Source organism: Trachypithecus francoisi, unplaced genomic scaffold (assembly GCF_009764315.1).
Source record: "Trachypithecus francoisi isolate TF-2019V2 unplaced genomic scaffold, Tfra_2.0 Lachesis_group18, whole genome shotgun sequence".
In the NCBI taxonomy this organism is placed as follows: Eukaryota; Metazoa; Chordata; class Mammalia; order Primates; family Cercopithecidae; genus Trachypithecus; species Trachypithecus francoisi.
In genome coordinates, this window is record NW_022681463.1 from 72,774,101 (window position 1) to 72,789,749 (window position 15,649).

At 36.7% G+C, this 15,649-nt stretch overlaps 1 protein-coding gene across 4 annotated transcripts in view; it reads left to right on the top strand.

Annotated features, from left to right (window-relative positions):
• TSC22D1 (TSC22 domain family member 1) overlaps window positions 1-15,649 on the top strand; it is a 145,013-nt gene that overhangs the window by 92,999 nt on the left and 36,365 nt on the right. The window contains exon 1 of one of the 4 annotated variants that reach the window (XM_033176988.1): window positions 8,371-8,430. The exons of the other annotated variants lie outside the window; for them this stretch is intronic. The gene's annotated coding sequence lies outside the window, so the exon portion shown is untranslated. Of the gene's footprint in view, window positions 1-8,370; window positions 8,431-15,649 lie in introns of those variants that run through there. 4 annotated transcript variants of the gene reach the window in all.

Sequence of the window (15,649 nt, forward strand, 5' to 3'; positions counted from 1 at the left end):
GTATGGTAGAGCAGAAACAACAAAGTTGAGTCTTCAGTCTCAGCTCTGTCAGTTTCTAGCAGTGTAACTTGAGGTTAATTATTTAACCTCCCTACTGGGTTTTTTGTTGTTTTGTTTTGAGATGGAGTCTCACTCTGTTGCCCAGGCTGGAGTGCAGTGGCGTGATCTTGGCTCACTGCAGCCCCTGCCTCCCAGGTTCAAGAGATCCTCCGGCCTCAGCCTTCTGAGGAACTGGGATTACAGGCATGTGCCACCATGCCTGGCTAATTTTTTTTTTTTTTTTTTTTTTTTGTATTTTTAGTAGAGATGGGGTTTTGCCATGTTGGCCAGACTGGTCTCGAACTCCTGGCTTCAGGTAATCCACTTGCCTCAACCTCCCGAAGTGTCTGGATTACAGGCGTGAGCCACTGTGCCTGGCTAACCTCTCTAAAGCTCAGCTCTTTGCCTGAAAATGAGTTGTTTTGAGGATTAAATTATATGATGTATGTATAAAGTCATTCTTGGCACTTAGTAGAGTAACAGCATAAACGTCAATTATTTCATAACATACTGCAAATTTACTAACATGCACGTGTTTCTATAATTTTGCTTTCTATTACTTATACTAAAATTAAAAGATATTAGGCACCCTTTACATTTGAAGGGCTGATGGAGTTTGAGAAGGAACAAAGGAATTGTGACATCTTAAGAAGTATAATTGAGGATGGAATATAAACGTGAAGTTTTTTTTTGACTGGGAATAATGGTTCAGTCAGTAATATTTGTATGTGATTGCTCAGTATACAGAATTTTTTTTTAATTCAAAGGAGGAATGCTTTCTACACTGGACCCAGATTCCACGTCCCCCGCCGTCTTTGTTATTATTGCTATAATTTTTTCGGTAGTGTGGCCTATTGCACATTCTAGGAGGACATAAAGAGGATGAAATCTACTTGTGGATTATTAGAAATATTTGTTGATTTCATGTTATCTACCAGCATCATGGACCACAGCTGTAGATCTATCCAGTCTTCAGGGTGGGTAGAGTTAGGTGGGCTGTGTTGGTAAATGATCAGCACCAAGTACTGTTCCTGAGCATCGTCGATGCTTGTAAATATTTGAATGAACAAATGAAAGTGTCTGCATCACGGTTATTACACTGAGGCTAGTGTTCTCATCACACACTAATTTAAATTTCTTTGTCAAATGGTAAATAGCTCATTCCTTCCTGAGTTCCCTGGGACTTTGCTTCATCAGGATATATCATCTCTTGTTTAACCTTTTCCACTTTATTGACAACCTAAGTGAACCAGAACCACCCACCCCTCGCCAGTTACCTGTCTTCCTCATTACGCATTCATGTACACTGCTGTGGTGTGGCTGGTCCTTTTTCCTTACCACCTCCCACACCAAGCTTTTTCTGCAGATGTCACCAATGACTTCCTAACTGCAAAGTTTCAAGTCCTGAGGAGCCCGTTTCCATCCTTCTTGTCTCATTTGATCTCTCTGTGTCTTTGGCATTGCTGCCTGTTACTTCCTGAAGTGCTTCTCTGTTGGCTCCAGTGCACCAGTCTCTCCTGGTTCTCCTTCTATTGCTTGGCCTTCTCCTTTTCAGTCTCATTTACTGTTTGTTTGGATTCTCTCCCCCACTCTCTTAAACATTGATATTTCCCTAGGTTCTGTTGCTTGGCCTTCCTTCTTTTTACTGTAGGTTTTCTTTGTACTCCAGCGACCCTACCCTTATCCTGATAATTGGGTGCCTCCACTTGAGATTTATCTGTGGAACCCAATTCAGCCACTGATAACACAAGGGGAAAAGGTTGTAGGCGGCAGCCCCCCATAATCTCTATCACCTGTTACACATGAAAGCTTCACTGAGTAAGCATACAATCTGTGTAAAACAAACAACCGAAAACCAAACATTTATGTAAAAGGAGTGTGGTTAGTATGGAAACTTGGCCTCAAGAAGTGTCTTCTAACCCCGGTCCCTGGACTCCTTTGTAGAAATTCTGGAGCTACCCGGGTGTCTTCAATTTCCCTGCACACATATCTACTTGGATGTCTCCTCCAAAGAGCCTCTTATTTATTCTTGTTTTCATATAATCACCCCTCCTGTATTCTCTCACAGTTACTAGTACCAACATGTATTCTACCTTAAGCCCAAACCCTGCATCATCCTAAATTCTACTTTATTCTCAACAGCTGGTCCTGGGACCGCTGCTGCCTTAATTGCTCGTCTGTGAGAGAATTTCCTGTATTATAATTATTTGATTCAAGTCTGTTTCTTTCATTAGAATCTTTATGTCCCAGGCACCTACAATTTTTATAGTGTTGTGTTCAACTAATATTTTATAATGTAAAAATGAATGTATTAGCAATCACTAATTCCCAAGGAATTAATAGCATTACCTTGTTATCTTTAAAAAAATGCCCCAACCATAAAACAATTGATTTTCCAATCTTAATTTGTTAATGTTAATGAATGTTAAATTAATGCTGTATTAAAAGGAAATACTTTTAAGATCTTTGTCTTTTATGGTTGTTCAATGTAAAGGAAAGTTTTTTTAGGTACTGTTGATACATTTTGGAACTTGTACACATCTTATATATTCAGTTTAAAAAAAGATCCAAACTTCTTATCGGTCTTGTTATGAACCCTATTTTTCAAATTTAATGCTTCTCAGTATTTATTTATTGAATGCTCTCAAATGGTGGCTTAATAGTTTCATGTTTGTTAACTACAGAGCTGTGTCTTCCATTTGCTATTTTTGAAATAAAATTTTCACTTTATACAGCAGTCCTTGATATGGCCAGCCTAGAATCATAGACTTTTTCCATTTCAGTCCTAAATAAATAAGAGGATGGCGTGCTGTAGATTCTGAATAGTAACAGCCTATTTACCTGATTTTTCATTGGTTTGAGTATTTGATACAGAGAAATTGAAGCTTAAACTTTTATCTAATCTTGTTTTAACCTTCTGAGAAGACTGTGTGTCCTTAATGACTCAGATTTAGCATATGACTGATGAGTTGTCTCAGTTGGTGGCCAGTACTTATTTTTTGTCTTATTAGGTTGAAAGCTATCTCTTCTTAAGAATGCTGGTGTATGTGGCTGGTAACAGCTTGCCATTTTTGTTTAGTTGCTTTTACTTTCCTGAAATCCAGGAAGCCAGATAATTAAGTTTTAAGGATTATATGATATACAAGTCAATAATTTTCTAACATGATCTTAAAAGCAGGGTATATTGCTTTGGTACAGTGGCTTTATGAGAGCTTTTTGAACTGTTTAGAGCAGGGCTGTCCAATCTTTTGGTTCCTCTGGGTCACGCTGGAAGAAGAATTGTCTTGGGCCACACATAAAATACATTAACACTAATGATGACTGGTGAGCTCTAAATAAATAAATAAATAAATAAATAATCACAGAAAAATCTCACAGTGTTTTAAGAAAGTTCACGAATTTGTGTTGGGCCACATTCAAAGCTGTCCTGGGCCATGCCTGTGGGTTGGGCAAGCTTGGTGTAGAGGTTGGTTTTCATTCTTCGAGTTTCTAGACTGTGTACTAAAGGTTAGGGTTGCCGAATCTAGAAACACAGATGCATTTCCCATTCATAGTTAGCCTAGTTCTGGTGTTTTTTAGAATCAGTCACTCTTGTGTAGTTTATTTTGTTGGATCTGCGCATAGAGCCATCTAGGACCAAGTAAGAGGGCTTAATATTTTTTCACCCAGTAATATTCAGAGACCCACAATCTTTGATGATGGAGGATAGAAAGCCTGACAGTACCTGTGTGTTTGTATATATACAGACATAGCAAAAATTCATTAATCTTGTTTCTTTTGGTTCACTGCCAGAAATCCCTACGTTGTGCTGTTTATAAAGACAATTAGTGTCCATGTGTGTATACTGGGCTCTCTTGATGGGTGGAGTCCATAGGAGGAAAACTAGATACCGTGGTAGAGTGTGGGAAACTAATCATGAGTTTTCCATAAATAATTTGATGTTGGCTTATGTTTTGGAATGTGGTGTAAATTTACTATCATTGGCTCATTTTAATTATGTAAAGAATTGCTATGCATGAAAAATGTGAAAAAATTCAAATGCCCCGTTATTTTACCTTCCCCCCCCCCAAATTTTGAGCTTCTTATTTAATTCTTTGTAGAAACAATGAAGCATATACACTCTGGCATCAGGCTGCCAGGTTCCAAGCCTGACAAAAAATTATTAACTTATGCCTATGAACTTGGGCATGTTATTTAGTCTTTCCGTGTCTCAGTTTTTCTGCCTATAAAATGGTAAAACAGAGTTACGAGGATTACATGAGGTAATATACATATAAAGTACTTAAGTACTTAGTGTATGGAGTTCACACACTAATTATCAATTACTAATTGGTAATATTATTCTACATGCATTATTTTTCTGTATAAAACATACAGAAATGTAAGTAAATTTTAAATGTGAGTAAATTTTAGTATTTCTTGTAACTTAAGGCTTGCAGAATTTTCTGGCATCTCTAAGAGAATGTTGTGATTTAACTGTTGAAGTAATTTAAAAATAGTTCTGGTTTTAAATTTTCTCCTAGTTTTCCCAAGGAATCTGTAGAAATTATTTTACTTTATTATTATTATTATACTTATTATTTTACTATTTACTTTTTATATAAGGAATTTACTTTAAAATAGTGTTAATATTTCGGTGTTCTTCATGGTCTCTTCTTTTGTCTCCTAAGGAGTAATATTTAAATGTATTAGCAGGCAGGCCGTGGTGGCTCACGCCTGTAATCACAGCATTTTGGGAGGCCGAGGTGGGCGGATCACTAAGTCAGGAGGTTGAGACCAGCCTGGCCAACAAGGCAAAACCCCGTCTCTACTAAAAATACAAAAATTAGCCGGGTGTGGTGGCATGTGCCTGTGATCCCAGCTACTCAGGAGGCTGAGCCAGGGGAATCACTTGAGCCCGGGAGGCGGAAGCTGCAGTGAGCTGAGATCACGCCACTGCACTCCAGCCTGGGCAACAGAGCAAGACTCCATCTCCAAAAAAAAAAAAAAAAAAAAAAAAATCTATGAGCACATTTGATAGGAAACCTCATGGTCTAAGCATTCATGCAAGGCTCACTTCAGGAAGGAACTTCCTAAGATCCAAAGAGTGATCAGAGTTATTAACTAGAAAAGGTGTGACATGGAAGGATATGCCTTTCATGCAGAATTAGACCTTTAAGTGCCCAGAGATGGAAGGCGCCATTATTATATATAAATAATATCTATTGTTTCAGGAAGAATAATGGACTCTTATTTTTGTACTGATTGTATTGTATTGTTAAATATATTCCATCTGCAGCAATCTTTAAATTTTTAAAATCAATCAGTGACTAGGATAGTCTGAGATAGTCTTAGTAAAATCTTTGTGTTTAAGAAAATATAGGCCGGGTTGGCCAGGCACGGTGGCTCACGCCTGTAATCCCAGCACTTTGGGAGGCCAAGGCAGGTGGATCACTTGAGGCCAGGAGTTGGAGACCAGCCTGGCCAACGTGGTTGAAACCCTGTCTCTACTAAAAATACAAAAATTAGCCAGCTACTTGGCAGGCTGAGGCACGAGAATCACTTGAACCTGGGAGGTGGAGATTGCAGTTAGCCAACATCGTGCCACTGTACTCCAGCCTGGGCAACAGAGCAAAACTCTGCTCAAATTAAAAAAAAAAAAAAAAAAATGTACAAGCCAGGCATGGCAAGTCGTGCCTATAATCCCAGCACTTTGGGAGGCTGAAGCAGGAGGATTGCTTGAGACCAGGAGTTTTGAGACCAGCCTGGGCAGCATATCAAGACCCCCATCTCTACAAAAAATAAAAAAATTGGTGGCATGCACCAGTAGTCCTAGCTACTTGGACTGCTGAGGCAGGAGGATCACATGAGCCCAGGAGGATGAGGCTGCAGTGAGCCATGATCATGCTGCTGTACTCCAGCCTGAGTGACAGAGCAAGACCCTGTCTCTAAAAGAAAAAGAAAATATAAAAAGAATTTTGATTTTTAATGTAGATTGTAATTACTAACTATAGAAAACAGCCGTCATAAAATTTCCCTTTGACTCATAATTGACTATGATTTTTAAATTAAAGGTTGACTTCAAGCGTAAGATTTATTTTTCATAATTCAAGGGTCAGATCGTGCAGTTTATGAATACTCTTGATAACTTTCTTTTTTTAAAATAGAGCATATCATCCCTGGTTTTGTATATTGATACTTTTCATTAGATGATAATCAACAAAAAGAAAAAAAATCACTTCATTAGTTATTCTGTTTATTTCAAGTTACAAATAATTTATATAATTGTTGACTGATACAGTACTAATGATTCTGTTTTGTAATAAACATAACGTATTTTTTATATTTAAATTCCTGGATACAGCACAAGTTTCCCTACAGTTTGTATATAGCTTATATAACTATTAAAGTAGAAAGTTGGATAGACTGGGAGTAATAATTTATGTATTATGTCAATAATCACATCTCAGCTAATACTTGAAAACTCTATATCCCTTAAGATGTCAACAGTTTTCATTAGAATATTAGTTTTTATTAATTATAATCCATGTAGCCCCCACGTAATGTGGGATACCATATGGGTTCATGCAGATGTCTGGGTGTCAACCACATGGCATTGATTTTAATTTTTTTCTTCTGGCCATGTACTAACAGTGTATATGTCATGTTCACTGGGGACTGCCACTTTTGTTGGGCTTTGTTATTGATCTTTCCTCAGAGGGACTGGCTGAGCTGGATCACTTAGTGCTTTTTAGGACTTTTTGGTGGCGCTGTCTAGCCTGGGAGTTTTATTTGAGGAAAGATTTTTCACTATTATATTGATTTAATTTTATATGATGGCAATATAGGACTATTCAGATTTTATATCTCTTTGTTTCAGTAAGTTGTATTTTTTCTATTTGACCATTTAATCTGTATCTCTTAAATTACGGTTATATATATTTTTTTCATTCCTGATATTGCTTATTTCTGCCTTCTCTTTTTTCTTGATTAAATTATACTGGAGGCTTGCCGGTTTATGATCTTTTTCATACAGCCAAGTTTTGGCTTTGTTGATCTTCTAATATATGCTTGTTTTCTATTTCAGTAGTTTTTGCTGTTGTCTTTATCGCCTTTCTTGAATTTTTTTTTGCTTTTATTTTATTTGTTTCACCTCCCTCCCCTGACCAGCCCACCCTACCAGTTTCCTTGAAATCCTTATCCCAATAATCTTTAGCCTTTATTCTAATGTTCAAGACTATACATTTCCCATAAGTGCACCTTTAGATGCATCCTACAGTTTTGATATATACTACATTTGTCATTGTTCATTTCATTCTTATAATTAAAAAAAAACTACTTCTGTGATGTTGCACCCTTTGGATTATCTTTTTCTATTACAAAATATCTTTTTAATTTTCTAAAATTTATTTTTTTAAAAAGATCCAACTTGTATATTTTCTTACTAATTATACACATTTTCCATCTCATCATGATTTATACCATTCTGCTTTTATTTAATTCCTTTCACTTGTTTTTTTGGTTGATTTTATCATTCTCTTGTCTACCTTCTGGAACAACGTTGCAGACTGTTTAAATAATAGAAAAACAAATGAAGAATTGTAGATTTCTTTTTGTTTCCCGCCCCTTCCCCACCTCTGCTCCAATAAGATAGTATATTTCTAGGGCTAGAGTAAAATATCTAAGATGTCAATTGCAGGAAGTACAATGAGGCCTTATTGTACTGGGAATGAAAAAGTTGTCAGACATCTCATTTCTACATTTCTGAGACTTCTTGATACCTGCTTGCCTTGCCTGGGTTTTGGTTTGCTTGTCTGGTTAGTTTTTCTTCCCTTTACTCTCCCTCCCTCCTTTCACTCTCCTCCCGTCCTCCTTCCCCTACCTCCCTTTCTTCATCTCCTCTCCCTCCTTCCTCCTTCTTCCCTCCATTCCTATTTTTATCCCTTCCTTCATCCTGTCTTTTCCTCCTCTCCTTCCTTCCATTCTTGCGTCCTTATTGTTTTTTCACTCCGACATAAGTGTTTCAAAAGTTGGGAAAACCTTCACTAGATCTTCCTGATTTGGGGATCAAGACAAAATGATCGGTAGAGGTCATATGTCATTAACTTGTCGCACTCTAAGAAAACCTAAAGAAAATCACCCATGCCTTTTAAAATGCTTAAAACATAACAAATCACTATATTCATAGTATTTTTGTTCTCTTTGAAGTGATGAGTCATCATAAATAAATTGGACCACTACCCCTTTAAGTAGAAACTGCCTTAGGGGACTGATGGAACTTTGGGGCTACTTCCTGAAGCACTTGTTGGTCCACCAGGAGTGTCAGTTGGGCCTGAGTGAGAAGAACGGCCCAAGAAAGCCACCATTGTCTGTAGCATGAAGCTTTTCCTGTAGTCTAGTGATAATCCTGCTGTGAGTACTTCACTGTCATTCAAATAATTGCGGAAGGAATTGTCTCTCAGTTGTCCTAAGTCCTGCCTAGTACCTTGAAAGGCAGTTGGTTTCTCAATACCCATTTTGGAGGGTGAAATTAGGTTCAGTTCAGCCATTTTAGTTTTTTGCTTTGTTTTTCCTAGCTAGAAAAATTTTAAGCTACTTTAAAAATCCCTTGGAGGGATTATTTGGAGATCATGATAGAAATTTTTTCCTTTACTGGTTAACTGAGATGAATTATATAGTCCTTTTTTAGCTTAAGATCTTTAAACATTTAGTTGCATAACAGCTTTTTAATTTGTTCGATTCCTCAGTTGAAGCCATTACGAATTGACTTAAAATTGTAAAAGACTGAGTATTATACTGAGCCTTTCTATCAGAAAACATTAGCTTAATTAGTCTATAATTAAAGATGATGTTAGCTATACTTTAGTTTGTCTTAGGAATAGAGGTCCTTGAATTATATGTAAACCATCAGTTGCATGGTTCTTTTGAAATGTGGATTTTTCTGAATGCTTAATAAAGCTGACCTGACTCTAGCTTAATGATTTAAAAATATATACATCTATGCTAAATATATACACGTAGACACACATACATATATACTGCTTCTACTGTTTCTGTAACTGAAACTGATTTGCATGCTGACAAAATTACTCATCCAGTTGTACAGTTTTATTTTTATTTATTTTTTATATTTAGAGTCAGGGGACTTGCTCTGTCACCCAGGCTGGAAGTACAGTGGCATGATCTTGGCTCACTGCAACCTCGACCTCCTGGACTCAAGCAGTCCTCCTGCCTCAGCCTTCCAAGTAGCTGGGACTACAGGTGTGTGCCACCATGCCTGGCTAATTTTTGTATTTTTTGTAGGATGGGTTTTCACCATGTTGCTCAGGCTGGTCTCAAACTCCTGACCTCAAGTGATCCACCTGACTCAGCCTCCCAACGTGCTGGGATTACAGGCATGAGCCATTGCGCCTGGCCTCCAGTTGTATAGTTTTAAATGAATATAAAATACTTGAATGATTGGTATATTTAATATTATTTAATACATTTAATATTTTAAATTAATCTAAAAATGCATTAATCAGTTTGAATAAAAGATATACATTGGGTCTGAAATTCCAATTGAGAAATTTTATGCTTAAATAAAAATTCTTGAATCTTAAAGGAGAAATAAGGCTGGGCATGGTGGCTCACACCTGTAATTCCAGCACTTTGGGAGGCCTAGGCAGGAGGATCACTTAAGGTTAGGAGCTCAAGACCCACCTGGGCAACATGGCGAAAACGTGTCTCTACGAAAAATACGAAAATTAGCTGTGTGTGGTGGTGTGCACCTATAGTCCCAGCTACTTGGGAGGCTGAAGTGGGAGGATCAGTTGAGCCTAGGAAGTCGAGCCTGCGGTGAGCTGGTATCAAGCCACTGCACTCCAACCTGGGTGACAAAGTGAGACACTGTCTCCAAAAAAAAAAAAAAAGAGAGAGAAATAAGCTTTTTACCTAAATTAACCCTTGCATATGATGGCAAAATTTCCTAATTCTTTTAGTGATAAACTAATTAGTCCATTATTTAAAAATTCAAATTTCTTTTTGATTTATGGGTTTCTGAAGTATTTGTAAACTTTCTAGTAAAATAATCATGAAATTTTAGAGCAAGAAAGGAACTAAAAATAGCATTTGATTACTAATAGTCAAATGATGTTTGTTTCTATAACCATATAGATGTAAATGGAAAGATTGTTTTTTAAAAGAACATTGAAATAACTTAGATTTTAGTTGTTGATCTTAACAGACAACTGGGAGTTAAGAGTAATTTTTGGCTGGTCTGAAGGGGGTGAGTTATCTCAACTGATTGTTCACAGTCAGTTACAGATTAAACTCCTTGTTTTACTCTTTCCCACTTCTCACTGCTGCACTTGACTAGTCTTAAAAAAAAAAAAAAAATAAAAAATAATTTTTAGAACTGGCTGTGATGATTTTCAAAAAAAAGACCTTTTTTTTTTTTTTTTTGAGACAGGGTCTCGCTCTGTCTGGAGCGAGGCTGGAGTGCAGTGGTATGATCTCAGCTCACTGCAACCTCCACCTCCTAGGCTCAGGTGATCCTCCCACCTTAAAGATTTAATTAGAAATTTATTTAATGAAAACTTTGGAAGATACGAGAAATTAAAAGAGAAATGCCTAACAAATCTGTGTACCAAAGGCACTGGATGAAGGATAAAGAAATTATATATCAGATGCACGTGATTGTAATATATATAGATATAGTTTTGTATCTGTGTATATTTAAAACATATAGTATATAATGTATATATGGACATGTATATATGTAAATGTGTGTGTTTTTAACTAAAATTATACTTTAGTGAATATTTTAAATCTGATAGCGTACCCCTACCTGGGAGACACTTTTCTAGAGGAAATTATATCTAATTGCAGGGACATTTAAGAAGAAACCTAAGAAAAGCCATTTATTTTATTAAGAAAGCCAAAAGGGAGAATGGAGTAACTTTAGAAGGGACTGTAATAGAGCTTTCACACATGATACTTAATTAAAACAATGAAATTTAAAGCAAATCAACTTGCAAATCTTGTTTCTTGAATTTTATTTTTTAATTTCTTGTTTTAAACCACGTTCTGAAACCATCTTGAATTTTCTTTAATCTTATATTTTTCTGAGTTTACTTAAGGATTTATAGATAATACTGATATCCTTGTATCTCCTGTAGCCATTTAGTGGATTATTTGGACATTATAACTTATGGACAGGAAAAATAAAAGATTATTAAAAAATCATTTGCATAATCATTATCCCTGATAAACCTTTTTGTTTTATACTTTTTTTCTGTTAATGCCAATCTTGAGTCTTTGTAGCAAGACTTATGCTATAAAAATAAATACTTAGCAAAGTTGTTGATACGGTTTGACCATGTCACCACCCAGATCTCATCTTGAATTCCCACTTGTTGTGGGAGGGACCTGGTGGGAGGTAATTGAATTAAGGGGGCAGGTCTTTCCCCTGCTGTTCTCATGATAGTGAATAAGTCTCATGAGATCTAATGGTTTTAAAAAGAGGAATTCCCCTGCACAAGCTCTCTCTCTCTTTGCCTGCTGCTATCTATGTAAGACGTGACTTACTCTTCCTTGACTTTCGTCATAATTGGGCTTCCCTGGCCATGTGGAACTGTGAGTCCAAGTAAACCTCTTTTTCAAATGGCCCAATCTCAGGTCTCTATCTGCAGCATGAAAATGGACTAATGCAATTGTACAATTAGATGTGGAGCTTATTTCGAGAACAGTTTGAGGGATAGAAGGTATGTTCAAAAATATACACCTGAAAACAAAATTGTCTTTCCTTCAAGATTAGGTCATGGCTCACTGCAGCCTTGACCTCCCAGGCTTAGGCAGAGGCAGTCCTCCCATCTCAACCTCCAGGGTAGCTGGATCTACAGGTGCATGCCACCACAACTGAATAATTGTTTGTAGAACTGGGTTTCACCATGTTGTCCAGGGTGGTCTCAAATTCTTGGACTCAAGTGATCCGCCCACCTCAGCCTCCCGAAGTACTGGGGTTACAGTCGAGGACTATGCTTTTTCATGTTTCTGTTCTAAGGACCTGGTACACATAGCAGGTCCTCATGTGTGTTGCGTGAATGAGTGGGTGAGAGGGGAGACAGAGATCAGATATGTCAGTGGTTATGAGTGTCTGAAGGGTCGATCCAGTGTGCAAGGTAAAACATGCTGGCTTAGGTGAAAAAAGAGAAGGAACAATTCTCAAGTTGTGAGATAAAAGAGATGACCAGTACTTGTTAAATGGAAGAATTAATTCAAAGGATGCTGTGTAACAGAAAAATGCCACAGTTTCTCTTTGCATTTGTGGCCCCTCTTTATTCCAGGGGTCACATTCTAAGACTCCCCATGGATGCCTGAAACTGAGGATAGGATCAAAAATCAATATTCACTATGTTTTTTCCCTATACATACATACCTGTGGTAAAGCTTAATTTATAAATTAGGCACAGTAAGAGATTAACAACAGTAATAAAATAGAACAATTATAACAATATGCCAGCATTACTACTCTTGCACTTTGGGCTATGAAGTGAGATAAGGGTTACTTGAACCCTCCAACCACTTTGACACGCTGACAGTGGATCTGATAACTGAGACAGTTACTGGGTGAGGAATGGGCAAGTAGTATATACAATGTGGATCTGCTGGACAAAGGGAGGATTTCAGCACGTAATTTAACATTTATGACTTATTTCTGGAATTTTCCACTTAGTATTTTTGAAGTATGGGTAACTGAAATCATGGAAAATGAAACCACAGATAAGGGAGGACTCCTGTAATTGGTAGTTTATATTTTCATAGGATAAGCTTTCAATATTTTATTTTTCAAAGGAGACTTAGTCATCACTTAACAGTTTTCTAAAAGTAATTATTGTAGATGATGCTCTGATACTGCCAGTGGTTCTGTGTTTTAATTCACTATTTTAGAACTATTCTCTTATATGTCAATATGATGTTAAGAAACAAGTCTATTTAGGTTCATTGAAGAGTCTGAACAATCTAAAAATTATATGTTTAGTAAAGATATAGAAATTTACCATATTTGATCTCTACTTATAGTTAAAAATTGATCAAGCAATGCTATCTAGTAAAAGTTGTGCAGTTCTATTTATTTAACATTCTGGCTATTTAACTATCAGAAAGGAAAGTGTGATGGTAAGAGTTTATCAAGAGATATCCAAGTGTTACCCAATTGCATTTCCACATCTTACGTTGGAAGAGAGAATTTAGTTTTGATCTGAGAAATAATTTCATTTCAAACAAATTTCAGTGCATTTTAGCTAATGTCAGCATGAATATTTAATATTTTAAAATAACTTTGTTATCTTGATTAATATTTTTTCAAATGAGCACTTTTTTTAAAATTAGAAAATTTATTGTAAAGTGTGAAGTACTTTTGAATAGGTACCACAAGGTGGCAGGATTGTATTTTGTAGATTCTTTTAGCTTTGATAAACCCTTGGTTATCTAAAATCTAAGTTTTCCAGGTGGTTAGCTATTATGCATTTTATATGCCAGAACTTTTAAATTTTAACTTTTTTGATGGAAAACTAAACTATATGTCTCACTTTCCTGATTTCTTAAGCAGTAGAATATAACTTAACCGTTGTCAGTGAGCCATTTGAATGTGTTATTGGATGTGATTAAGATGGAGTGGTCAGTAACAGTAGTGTGGAGCGAATAAGGACTGGTCCCAGCAGAGACTCTGGACCTTGACTCTTAAAAGCTGGATCTGATGTCAACTTGCTTTTTGCTTTATCTACATTTTTTTCCTGTTGAAGGTGAAGTGAATCATGTCAAGTGCCAGGCTCTGGTGTGGTACAACATGGCTACTTTCTGTAACATTCAATAGCAAATGAAGGCAGACACTGCCTTCTCCCAGCGGCTTTTGTGACACAGGGTATTTGGGGAAGGAAAATAAACTATGAGGCCTTAAAATTTCTTCTTCAAACACCAGTATGGTAAAGGTAGCACCAGACCATGAGGAATGAGTTCTGTAGTTATGAAGAATATTAAAAACAAATCTAACTGCTCATGGAGCAATTTTAAAGACTCTTTCCTATAAAAAATTTTAGACTCTGAGTTGTGCATCATTTGTATGAATGAGATAATATTAATTATAAAGGGTGTGGCCAGACACGAATCTGTTTTCCTTTCGAATCCAGTTACCTGCTCTGGTAATTGGAGAGCTGTTTCAAGGCAGTTTGTGCCTTTATTGGTGAACAAGCAGTGGGTAAAATCTTCATCCTTTGGACTTCTTGGTTTGCTCATTTGTGGATACTGCTTTTTCCAGAACCTTTCTTTCCGTTGCCACAGGCTTCCAGGTCTGGAATTGTTCTGCGAATCCGTTATAAAAGATTGGACTATGGTGAAGTATTCTTTCGCATTTGTTCCCTTCATTAATTATTTGCATATTTTTCTAATCTTTTAAAAGATGAATCAATTTAACCTCACATAAGCACTAAGAAAGCAACAGTTGAGCCTTACCTTAAGGGGAGAGGAGAGGGCATGATTTCCAGCAGCAGTCCTTTCTCTGGCTCTCTTAAAATGTTTATCTACCTGTCTGCCACTTTCTTACTCATATGGATTTTGCATGATGGCTACATAAATCATCAAATTACAGAGGATTTTTTCCCTCTCATCTTACATTCCGTCCTCAAGGGCTAATGGAGAACTTTTATGAGAGCTCCAGAGAAGCCACAGGAAATAACTGATAAATTAGCTCCACCTGAAATGGGTATTAGGGCATGGTCATTTGACTCTTCTCAGTTCTGCTTGGTAGGAGAACTTTTTTTATTTTTTTAAACTTCATAGTAGACGAGTAAGTGGAACTTTCATGACTTAAATATATAGATAAATTTCACTAGCTTGTACTTCTAGGATTGGATACGTTTTCCTCTTGGCATGGTACTATGTGTTTTCAAGTAAAAATAATACGATTCAAGACTGACAAACTGGCTCAGTGAATTATACAAGATTCGTGCGTTAAAACACAGTCTAAACCCTCCCTGTTGCTTTGGGGCAGAGTTTTTGTGTAATTGGACATCTAAAACTAACTCTGAACCTCAAGATTACCAGAAAGATCAGATGCAAGAGCTGAATTTGTGTTAAGAACGTCCTCCTACATATTCTGCCAAAAGTTTAAGAGCTATTAGTAAAAGCAGCTCATTTGAAGTAGTATGAGATTTGAACATTTTTAACTCCAAGATAGCTAGAATTTTATTAAACCGGATTTAAAGAATTAGCCCACAGTTTAAATACTTTTCTTATTTTAAATGTAGCTTGAGATATATTTGTTTTTAGGAAGGAATTTTGGATTAAAAATGCATTGTATTTGAATTTAGAAAAGGGAAGCCAGAGATGGGTAGGTGGTGGGTAGCTATAGATCTTGAATGCCCAGCTTATAAAGATTGGGGGCTTATCCTATAGGTACCCTGTAGTCATTAACAGACTTGTAATTGCATGAGTGACAGGCAGGAAATGTTTTAAGAGAATTAGCCTGAAAGCACGGGGTGGATTTGCTTGGATCCAGCTGGAGAGAGATTGGAGTCAGATTGACCAGTGAGATGATATGGCAATCAATAATCTGGAAGTTTATGATATAAATCTGAATTCGTGTGATGTCGGT